This window comes from Globicephala melas, chromosome X, assembly GCF_963455315.2.
Source record: "Globicephala melas chromosome X, mGloMel1.2, whole genome shotgun sequence".
Taxonomy (NCBI): domain Eukaryota; kingdom Metazoa; phylum Chordata; class Mammalia; order Artiodactyla; family Delphinidae; genus Globicephala; species Globicephala melas.
This window is the reverse complement of record NC_083335.1, coordinates 60005665-60017996: the sequence shown is the minus strand read 5'-3', so window position 1 is coordinate 60017996 and position 12332 is coordinate 60005665.

Sequence of the window (12332 nt, the reverse complement as noted above, 5' to 3'; positions counted from 1 at the left end):
AAGTAGTCTATTTTAAAGCTGAGTGTTAGTTTAAGGGTATGGATAGTAATTCAGTGTCAGTTTGAAATGAGTATTTCTTGATTTGTATGGATAAATATTATTATTGGGATTAGGCTGGTGATGAAAGCAAAGAGGGTTATATTTTTTACATAATGTTGGTACTTGTTGTTTTTGTAGAGGTTTGTACTAGATGCTATGACGGGCGATCAGTATGAGTAGTGTGAGTAGGGCGGAAGAAGTAAATAAGTTTATTACTTTTATTTGGAGTTGCACCAATTTTTTGGTTCCTAAGACCAATGGATAACTACTATCCTTTAAAAGCTTGAAAAAGCCACATTGTTAAGTGTGGAGGGCATGAATTAGCAGTTCTTGCAATACTTTTTCGGTAAGTAAGAAGTTTTTGTCTTCTGTTTTTAGTTTCACAAACTAATGTTTTTTTTAAACTATACTTACAATAGAGAGGTCCTAGAATGATTTTAGGATTTAGTGACAGGAGTTGGAGGGGGATAATGTGTAGGGCCATTAAGGTATGTTCCCGTGTAAAAGTAGGGGTAAGGTTGTTAATATGGTGTGTGTTTGCCGCGTTGTGTTATGATTAGTATGTATAGGGAGTAGAGGGCTGTGATTACAATAGTTGTTCCCATGAGGATGATAGTGAGGTTTGATCATGAGAAAGTTGATATAATTACGAGTAGTTCTCCGATCAGGTTGATGGTAGGGGGTAGGGCGAGGTTTGTTAGACATGCTAATAGTCATCAGGTAGCTATTAGTGGGAAAAAAACTTGTAGGCCTCGTGCTAGGATTATGGTTCGGCTATGAATACGTTCGTAGTTTGAATTTGCTAAAAAGAATAATATGGAGGATGTAAGGCCATGGGCAATTATTAAGGTGGTAGCTCCTATGTAACTTCAAGGGGTTTGGATAAGGATAGCTGCAATGACGAGTGCTATGTGGCTGACTGAGGAGTATGCAATTAGTGATTTTAGATCTGTTTGGCGTAAACAGATAGAACTGGTTATGATTATTCCTCATAGGGATAGTACAAGGAAAGGATAGGCTATGTGTTCTGTTAGGGGATTAAGAATTGATGTGATTCGTAGTATGCCATAGCCTCCGAGCTTTAGTAGTACAGCTGCAAGGACTATTGAACCTGCAATAGGGGCCTCTACATGTGCTTTAGGTAATCAAAGATGTAGTCCGTAAAGGGGTATTTTTACTAGGAAGGCTATTATGCAAGCTAATCATATGAAAGTATTAGATCAGGAAGTTGGTAGTGGTTGGGCTCAGTATTGTAATAATAGGAAATTTAGTGAGCCTACTGTATTTTGTAGATATGTTAGTGCTACTAGTAAGGGGAGAGATCCTATGAGTGTATAAAATAAGAAGTAGAGCCCTGCGTTAAGTCGTTCTGTTTGCTTGCCTCAATGGGTAATGATAATGAGAGTAGGAATTAATGTGGCTTCAAATGTAATATAAAACATAATTAATTCTATAGCAGTAAAGGTTATAATTAAGAGGATTTGTAGTAAAATTAGTATTGTAATGTAGAGTTTTTTTCGGGTAAGTGGTTCTTTTAGGAGGTGAGATTGGCTTGCTATTAATGTCAAGGGAAGAAGTCATATTGTTAATATTAAGAGTGGTGTGGAAAGGGAGTCAGAGAAAAATGTTAAAGAATAGTTAAGGCTGTTATCGTTAAATTGGTTAAGTAGAAGTAAGCTTGTAAAGCTGATAAGTAAACTGTGGGTTGTAGTATTAATTCAGATAAAGTTACTTTTTGATAGTCAAGTTAAAGGTATAAGTATAATAGTACGAACAATGAATTTTAGCATTGAAGGAGGTTAAGGTTTTGTATGTAGTCGGTACCATATGTGTTGGAAACTATGACTAGTAAGGCTAGTCCAATAGCTGCCTCGCAGGCTACAAATACTAAGAGGATGATTGGTATCATGTTGGCCAGAGTGAAGTGTGTGTTTAGGATTGTAAGGGCTGCTAGAATAAATAATGATAATACTATGCCTTCTAAGCATAGTAATGCAGATATTAGGTGGGATCGGTATATTAATAAACCTGTGAGGGATATTGTAAAGGCAATTAAAATGTTAATGTGGACTAGAGACATTTGGTACTTGTGAGTTTAGATCACAGTCTAGTGGGTCGAAACCACTTGTTCTATTTTAAACTAAGTATCATATTTATCTCATTCTAGGCCTTTTTGGGTTCATTCATAGGCTAGGCTAGCTGCCAGTAGGGAGATTAGGAATAGGGCCATGAGGAGTATTGTTGTTAGGTTTTTTGTTTGGATTGCTCAAGGTAAGGGGAGCAGGAGAGCAATTTCTAGGTGGAAAAGGAGGAAAGTAATTGCTACTAGGAAAAATTTTATGGAAAAGGGTAGACGAGCAGATCCTATTGGGTCAAAGCCACATTCGTAAGGGCTGTTTTTTTCTGCATAGACGTTTAGTTGGGGGAGTCAAAAAGCGATAAGTATGAGTAGTAAGGCTAGGGTTGTGTTCGTCAGTAGCGTTAATAGAAGGTTTATTGTTCTTTTACAGGGTGTACCGAAACTAACTGATTGGAAGTCAGTTGTACTTGTTAATACTAAAAGGACTATGAACCTCATCAATAGATTGATACATAGAGGAATAATCATACAACATCTACGAAATGTCAGTATCAAGCAGCAGCTTCGAAGCCAAAGTGGTAATTTGATGTAAAGTGGAATATTATTTGACGTATAAAGCAGACGATAAGGAAAGTTGATCCGATGATGACGTGTAGTCTGTGGAAGCCTGTGGCTACAAAGAAGATAGACCCATAGACTCTGTCTGAGATTTTAAATGGGGCTTCATAGTATTCTGATGCTTGAAGTAGGGTGAAATAGAGGCCGAGTATGATTGTGATGAGAAGAGCTTGGAGTATATGTTTGCAGTCGCCTTCTATGAGACTATGATGGGCTCAAGTGATAGATACACTGGAAGCTAATAGTACAGAGGTATTGAGGAGTGGGACTTCTAGTGGATTTAGAGGGTGGATACCCATTGGTGGTCAGGAGCCTCCTAATTCAGGAGTAGGGGCAAGATTTGAATGGTAAAAGGCCCAGAAGAAGCCTGTAAAGAATAGGACTTCTGATAAGATAAATAAGATTATACCATATCGGAGCCCTTTTTGAACGGTTGGTGTGTGGTGGCCTTGGAAAGTGCTTTCTCGGACAATATCTCGTCATCATTGGTATATTGTTAGGGTATTTGTCAAAAAGCTTAAAGTCAGTAAGATTATTGAGTTGAAGTGGAATCATATGATTAGGCCTGATGTTATAAGAAATGCTGAGAGAGCTCCTGTAAGTGGTCAAGGAGTGGGGTTTACTATATGATATGAGTGGGTTTGGTGGGTCATTATGTATTGTCCTGCAAGTATAGGCTTACTAGTAAGGTGAATACGTAGGCTTGGATTAGGGCTATGGCGAATTCAAGAATGACTAATAGGGTGAGGATGGTGAATGTGATGAGGGCTGTGAATAGACTAATATCTATTAATGCAAGAGTTGCACTTCCGATTAGGTGTAGTAATAGGTGACCTGCTGTGATGTTAGCTGTTAGCCGTACTGCTAGAGCTAAAGGTTGAATAAATAGGCTGATAGTTTTGATTATTACTAATATACGGATCAGGAAAGTGGGTGTGCCTAGTGGTAAAAGGTGGGCTAGGGATATTTTTGTCTTGTTACGGAAACCGATAATGACAGTGCCAGCTCATAATGGAATAGCTATGCCTAAATTTATAGAGAGTTGAGTAGTGGGTGTAAATGAGTGGGGTAATATTCCAAGAAGATTTGTGGAAGCGATGAATAGGAAAAGTGAGATAAGTATTAGAGATCAGGTTTGTCCTTTGAGGTTATGTGTAACTATCAGTTGCTTTGATGTGAGTTTGGTTAGTCATTGTTGGATAGCGATTATACGATTATTGATTAATCGATTTGGTGTTGGGAATAGTATGGTGGGAAATATAATAATTAAAGTAGTGATAGGAATACCTAGTATAATCGGGATTATGAAAGGGGCAAATAGATTTTCGTTCATGTGTAATTTCAAGGGGTTTGTTGTTTTTGTAATTTAGTGCACATTGGTTTGGGGGAAAGAGAATAAAAATGCTTTGAGATTTTTAGTTGAAGTAATGTGAAGAGGGTAAAGATCATAGAGAGAATGGTAAGGAGTCATGTTGATGTATCTAGTTGTGGCATGTCATTAAGGGGAGTTTATAACTCTCAATCTTTAACTTAAAAGGTTAACGCTAGTTTAGCTTCTTAAGGAAATTATAATATGGATGCAGATCATTTTTCAAAGTTCTCTAAGGGTACTAATTCGAGAACGATTGGCATAAAGCTGTGATTTGAGCCACAGATTTCTGAACATTGTCCGTAGAACAGGCCAGGTCATGTTGATATTAGGGTTGTTTGGTTTAGGCGTCCAGGAATTGCATCTGTTTTTAGACCTAGGGAAGGAACACCTCATGAGTGTAATACATCTTCTGAGGAAACTAGTATTCGGATTGTTATTTGTATGGGTAGGACCATTTGATTATCTACTTCTAGCAATCGTAGTTCTCCTGGTTTTAGGTCCGAGGTTGGAATCATGTAGGAGTCAAAATTTAGGTCTTCGTAGTCAGTATATTCATAGCTTCAATATCATTGATGCCCTATTGTTTTTACGGTAAGGGAGGGATTGTTAATTTTGTCTATTATGTAGAGAATTCGTAGAGAAGGTAGGGCGATTATAATTAAGATAACGGCTGGGAGGACAGTTCAAATAGTTTCTACTTCTTGAGTGTCTATTGTACTAGTGTGTGTTAATTTGGTTGTAAGTATTAGTGTAATAATATAGAGGACTAGGGAGCTAATTAGGAAAACAATCATTAATGCGTGGTCATGAAACTGTAGGAGTTCTTCTATAACAGGTGATGCTGCGTCTTGTAAGCCTAGTTGGAAGGGGTATGCCATGGAGATATACAGGATTTTCACTTGTGATTTAACTTTGACAAAGTTACGTAAGACTTTACTAATACCTCACTCATAAAGAAAGACATAATGGTTATGATGTTGGCTTGAAACCGATTAGAGGGGGTTCGATTCCTTCCTTTCTTGAATATTTTAGGTTAACATATACCGGTTCCTCAAATGTGTGATATGGTGGAGGACATCCGTTTAGTCATTCAAGGTTTGTGGAGGTGAGGTCTACTGCTAATACTTCCCGTTTAGATGTGAATGCTTCTCAGATAATGAAGATTATCAGTATGACTGCTGTCAGTGAGATAAAGGAGCCTATTGATGAGATGGTATTTCATGTTGTGTAGGCATCTGGGTAGTCGGAGTATCGACGAGGTATTCCAGATAGGCCTAGGAAGTGTTGTGGAAAGAATGTCATATTCACACCTACGAATACAATTATGAATTGGATTTTTGTTCATGTTGGGTTAAGTGTATAGCCTGAAAATAGTGGAAATCAGTGGACGAAACCTCCTATGATGGCGAAGACAGCTCCTATTGAAAGCACGTAGTGAAAATGGGCAACCACATAATAGGTGTCGTGGAGAATAATGTCTAGGGATGAGTTAGCCAGGATAATACCAGTTAAACCTCCTACTGTGAATAAGAAAATAAAGCCTAGATCTCATATTAGGGCGGGAGATCATTTAATACTTCCTCCGTGAAGTGTTGCCAGTCAGCTGAAGACTTTTACTCCTGTAGGAATTGCAATAATTATAGTGGCTGATGTAAAGTATGCTCGTGTATCTACGTCTATTCCAACTGTAAATATATGATGAGCTCATACAATAAAACCCAGGAAACCAATAGAAACTATAGCTCATACTATTCCCATATACCCGAAAGTTCTTTTTTCCCCGAATAATAGGTAACGATATGTGAAATTACTCTGAAGCCGGGCAGAATTAGAATATATACTTCGGGATGGCCAAAAAATCAGAATAGGTGTTGATATAGGATTGGGTCACCTCCTCCTGCTGGGTCGAAAAAGGTTGTGTTTAGGTTTCGATCAGTTAATAGTATGGTAATTCCGGCTGCTAAGACGGGTAGTGATAGTAAGAGTAAGACTGCTGTGACCAAGACAGATCAGACGAAGAGAGGTGTTTGGTATTGGGTTATAGCGGGTGGTTTTATATTAATAATAGTTGTAATGAAGTTAATAGCCCCAAGGATTGAAGATACACCGGCTAAATGCAGAGAGAAAATAGTAAGGTCTACTGAGGCTCCTGCGTGTGCTAGATTTCCGGCTAGAGGAGGATATACAGGTCAGCCTGTACCTGCGCCGGCTTCAATTATTGAAGATGCTATCAGTAGTAGAAAGGAAGGGGGAAGTAGTCAGAAGCTTATGTTATATAGACGAGGGAATGCTATGTCAGGGGCTCCAACTATCAAGGGAACTAGTCAGTTTCCAAATCCCCCAATTATGATAGGTATAACCATAAAGAAAATTATTACGAAGGCGTGAGCTGTTACTAGAACATTATAAAGTTGGTCATCTCCGATAAGTGTGCCAGGCTGACCTAATTCAGTACGAATCAACAAGCTTAGACCAGTACCCACTATTCCTGCCCAGGCGTCAAATAGTAAATACAGAGTACCAATGTCTTTGTGATTGGTAGAGAATAGTCATTGGTTTATGAACATAGGTAAAATGGCTGAGTAGGCATTAGACTGTAAATCTAAAGACAGGGGTAAAGTCCTCTTTTTGCCAAGTCCTGTGGTGAATAATCATTTTGAATTGCAAATTCAAAGAAGCAGCTTCAATCCTGCTGGGACTTCTCCCGCTTTTTTTTCTCGCGGTGGGAGAAGTAGATTGAAGCCAGTTTATTAGGGTATTTAGCTGTTAACTAAAAGTTCGTGGGAGATGTATCCCTCCAATCTAGTGAGGATTTAGCTTAATTAAAGTGTTTGATTTGCATTCAATTGATGTGAGATATGGTCTTGCAATCCTTATTGGGCAGGGGTTAAGTAAAATTATACTTGCTTAGGGCTTTGAAGGCTCTTGGTGTTATTTAACCTAAACCCCTATAGTAGGACAAAGAGTGCTGGTGTAAGAGGTAGAAGTATTGTGGATAGTACGATTGCTGTTGGTAAAAGGGTTATTTGTTTTGTGGAGTGGAATTGTCATTTTATTTTTATGTTGTTGGTAGAGGGGAACAGGGTTAATGCTGTGGTGTAGGTAAGGCGTATATAGAAATATAGGTTGAGTAGAGCTGTGATGGCTATGAGGGTGGGTAGGATGAGGGTATCGTTTTTTGTTAGTTCTTGAATAATCATTCATTTGGGTATAAACCCTGTGAGTGGAGGAAGTCCTCCTATGGAGAGTAGGGTAAGCATAGTAAAGGTTGTTATAACAGGTATTGTATTTCATGTTTGGGATAGTAGTAGTGTGGTGGTAGTGGAGTTTTGGATAAGTAGCATAAATATGGTGAAGGTTATTACAATGTAAATTAATAGATTTAGTAGGGTGAGGGCTGGGTTGTATAATAAAATAGTGGTTATTCATCCTATGTGAGCAATTGATGAGTAGGCTATGATTTTTCGGAGTTGTGTTTGGTTTAGTCCACCTCAGCCTCCGATTAGAATTGATAGAAAGGATATAGTAATTATTAGGTGTAGATTGATTGATGGTGAAATTTGATAAAGGATTGAGATGGATGCGAGTTTTTGTCACATAAGTAGAATTAGTCCTGTGCTTAGGGGAACACCTTGTGTAACTTCTGGTACTCAAAAGTGAAAAGGGGACAATCCTAGTTTAACGGCTAAAGCTATTGTTATTAGAATGGATGCTGTTGGGTCAAATAATTTTATGATGGTTCATTGGCTGGAGTGTATTAGGTTAATAATAATTGCTAGTATAAGTAATGAGGATGCTGTGGCTTGCGTTAGAAAGTATTTGGCTGAGGCTTCTGTGGCTCGAGGATTAGGTTTTTTTATTATGATAGGAATGATGGCTATCATATTTATTTCTAGTCCAATTCAGGCAAACAGTCAATGGGAGCTAATGGTTACAATTGTTGTGCTTAGGATGAGGGTTGTTAGTAGGGTGATAGAGACGAATGGGTTAATTAGTATGGGAAGGATATGAACCAACATTTCTGGGGTATGGGCCAGGTAGCTTATTTAGCTGACCTTACTATAGATTATGGTGTAATGTGGTAGCATGGAGAATTTTGAATTCTTAAGGGTAGGTTCGATTCCTATTATTCTAGAAATAAGAGGACTCAAACCTCTATTATTTACTCTATCAAAGTAATTCTTTTGTCAGACATATTTCTTATTTTATGTTTGGGGTGGGATACCTGCTGTTATAATGGGTAGTGAGATGTGTCACATGCAGAGAGCTAGTGTCAGTGGGAGGAAATTTTGTCTATTCTATTTCCAAGATTTTGGATCATCTTTACTATCATTTTCCTGAATTCTTTTTCAAGTAGACTGCTTGTTTCCTCTTCATTTGTTAGGTCTGCTGTGTTTTTACCTTCCTCCTTCATCTGCTTGTGCTTTTCTGTCTTTTAATTTTGGACCTAGAAGGACCTAGAAGAACTAAAGAGGAAACAAGCAATAATGAAAAACACAATAAAGACCTAGAAGAACTAAAGAGGAAACAAGCAATAATGAAAAACACAATAAATGAAATTAAAAATACTCTAGAAGGGATCAATAGCAGAATAATTGAGGCAGAAGGACAGATAAGTGACCTGGAAGATAAAATAGTGGAAATAACTACAGCAGAGCAGAATAAACAAAAAAGAATGAAAAGAACTGAGGACAGTCTCAGAGACCTCTGGGACAACATTAAATGCACCAACATTCGAATAATAAAGGTAGCAGAAGAAGAAAAGAAAAAGAAAGGGACTGAGAAAATATTTGAAGAGATTCTAGTTGAAAAGTTCCCTAATATGGGAAAGGAAATAGTTAATCAAGTCCAGGAAGCACAGAGAGTCCCATACAAGATAAATCAAAGGAGAACCACATCAAGACATATATTAATCAAATTATAAAATCTTAAAGAAAACATATTAAAAGCAACAAGGGAAAAACAACAAATAACACACAAGTGAATCACCATAAGTTTAACAGCTGATCATTCAGCAGAAACTCTGCAAGCCAGAATGGAGTGGCAGGACATATTTAAAGTGATGAAGGAGAAAATCCTACAACCAAGATTACTCTATCAAGCAAAGATCTCATTCAGATTTGATGGAGAAATTAAAACCTTTACAGACAAGCAAAAGCTGAGAGAGTTTAGCACCACCAAACCAGCTTTACAACAAATGCTAAAGGAACTTCTCTAGACAAGAAATACAAGAGAAGGAAAAGACCTACAATAACAAACCCAAAACAATTAAGAAAATGGCAATAGGAACATACATATCAATAATTACCTTAAATGTAAATGGATTAAATGCTCCCACCAAAAGACACAGACTGTGTGAATGGACACAAAAACAAGATCCATATATAGGTTGTCTACAAGAGATCCACTTTAGACCTAGGGACACATACAGACTGAAAGTGAGGGGATGGAAAGAGATATTCCATGGAAATGGAAATCAGAAGAAAGCTGGAGTACCAATTCTCATATTAGACAAAATAGACTTTAAAATAAAGACTATTAGAAGAGACAAAGAAGGACACTACATAATTATCAAAAGATCAATCCAAGAAGAAGATATAACAGTTGTAAATATTTGTGCACCCAACATGGAAGCACCTAAATACATAAGGCAAATACTAACAGCCATAAAAGGGGAAATCCACAGTAACACAATCATACTAGTGGACTTTAACATCCCACTTTCACCAATGGACAGATCATGCAAAATGAAAATAAAGAAACACAAGCTTTAAATGATATATTACACAACATGGACTTAGTTGATATTTATAGGACATTCCATACAAATAAACAGAATACACTTTCTTCACAAGTGCTCATGGAACATTCTGCAGGGAAGATCATATCTTGGGTCACAAACCTAGCCTTGGTAAATTTAAGAAAGTTGAAATTGTATCAAGTATCTTTTCCCACTGCAATGCTATGAGACTAGATATCAATTACAGGGAAAGATCTGTAAAAAAAACAAACATATGGAGGCTAAGCAATATACTACTTAATAACAAAGTGATCACTGAAGAAATCAAAGAGGAAAAAAGAAATACTAGAAACAAATGAAAATGGAGACACGATTACCCAAAACCTATGGGAAGCAACAAAAGCAGGTCTAAGAGGGAAGTTTATAGCAATACAACCCTACCTTAAGAAACAGGAAACATCTCAAATAAAGAACCTAAACATGCACCTAAAGCATTTAGAGAAAACAGAACAAAAAAAAAAAAAAACCCAAAGTTAACAAAGGAAAGAAATTATAAAGGTTAGATCAGAAATAAATGAAAAAGAAATGAAGGAAACAATAGCAAAGATTAATAAGACTAAAAGCTGGTTCTTTGACAAGATAAACAAAATTGATAAACAATTAGCCAGACACATCAAGAAAACAAGGTAGAAGACTCAAATCAATAGAATTAGAAATGAAAAAGGAGAAATAAAAACTGACACTGCAGAAATACAAAGGATCATGACATTACTACAAGCAACTCTAGGCCAATAAATGGACAACCTGGAAGAAATAGACAAATTCTTAGGATTGCACAACGTGCCAAGACAGAAACAGGAAGAAATAAAAATATGAACAGACCAATCACGAGCATTGAAATTGAGACTCTTATTAAAAATCTGCCAACAAACAAAAGCCCAGGACCAGATGGCTTCACAGGCGAATTCTATCAAACATTCAGAGAAGAGCTAACACCTATCTTTCTCAAGCTCTTCCAAAATATAGCAGAGAAAGGAACACTCCCAGACTCATTCTATGAGACCACCATCACCCTGATACCAAAACCAGACAAAGATGTCACAAAGAAAGAAAACTACAGGCCAATATCACTGATGAGAGTAGATGCAAAAATCCGCAACAAAATACTAGCAAACATAATCCAACAACACATTAAAAGGATCATACACCATAATCAAGTGGGGTTTATTCCAGGAATGCAAGGATTCTTCAATATACGCAAAACAATCAATGTGATACATCCTATTAACAAACTGAAGGAGAATAAACATATGATCATCTCAATAGATGCAGAGAAAGCTTTTGACAAAATTCAACACTCATTTATGATAAAAACCCTGCAGAAAGTAGGCATAGAGGGAACTTTCCTCAACATAATAATGGCCATATATGACAAAGCCACAGCCATCATCATCCTCAATGGTGAAAACGTGAAACCAGTTCCACTAAGATCAGAAACCAGACAAGGTTGCCCACTCTCACTACTCTTATTCAAAATAATTTTGGAAGTTTTAGCCACAGCAATCAGAGAAGAAAAAGAAATAAAGTGAATCCAAATCAGAAAAGAAGAAGTGTAGCTGTCATTGTTTCCAGATGACATGATACTATACAAAGAGAATCCTAAAGATGCTACCATAAAATTACTAGAGCTAATCAATGAATTTGGTAAAGTAGCAGGATACAAAATTAATGCACAGAAATCCCTTCCTTTCTTATACACTAATGATGAAAAATTTGAAAGTGAAATTAAGAAAACACTCTCATTTACCATTGCAACAAAAAGAATAAAATATCTAGGAATAAACCTACCTAAGTAGACAAAAGATCTGTATGCAGAAAATTATAAGACACTGATGACACTGATGAAAATTATAAGACACTGATGAAAGAAATTAAAGATGTTACACCTTGATGGGGAGATATACCATGTTCTTGGATTGGAAGAATCAACTTTGTGAAAATGATTCTACTACCCAAAGCAACCTACAGATTCAATGCAATCCCTATCAAACTACCACTGGCATTTTTCACAGAAGTGGAACAAAATATTTCACAAATTTTATGGAAACACAATAGACCCCAAATAGCTAAAGCAATCTTGAGAATGAAAAATGGAGCTGGAGGAATCAGGCTCCCTGACTTCAGACTATACTACAAAGGTACAGTAATCAAGACAGTATGGTACTGGCACAAAAAAAGAAATATAGATCAATGGAAAAGGATAGAAAGCCCAGAGCTAAACCCACACACATATGGTCACCTTTTTTATTTATTTATTTATTTTTGTGGTATTCGGGTCTCTCACTGTTGCAGCCTCTCCCGTTTTGGAGCACAGGCTCCGGACGCGCAGGCACAGGAGCCATGGCTCACGGACCTAGCCACTCCGCCGCATGTGGAATCTTCCCAGACTGGGGCACGAACCCTTGTCCCCTGCATCAGCAGGC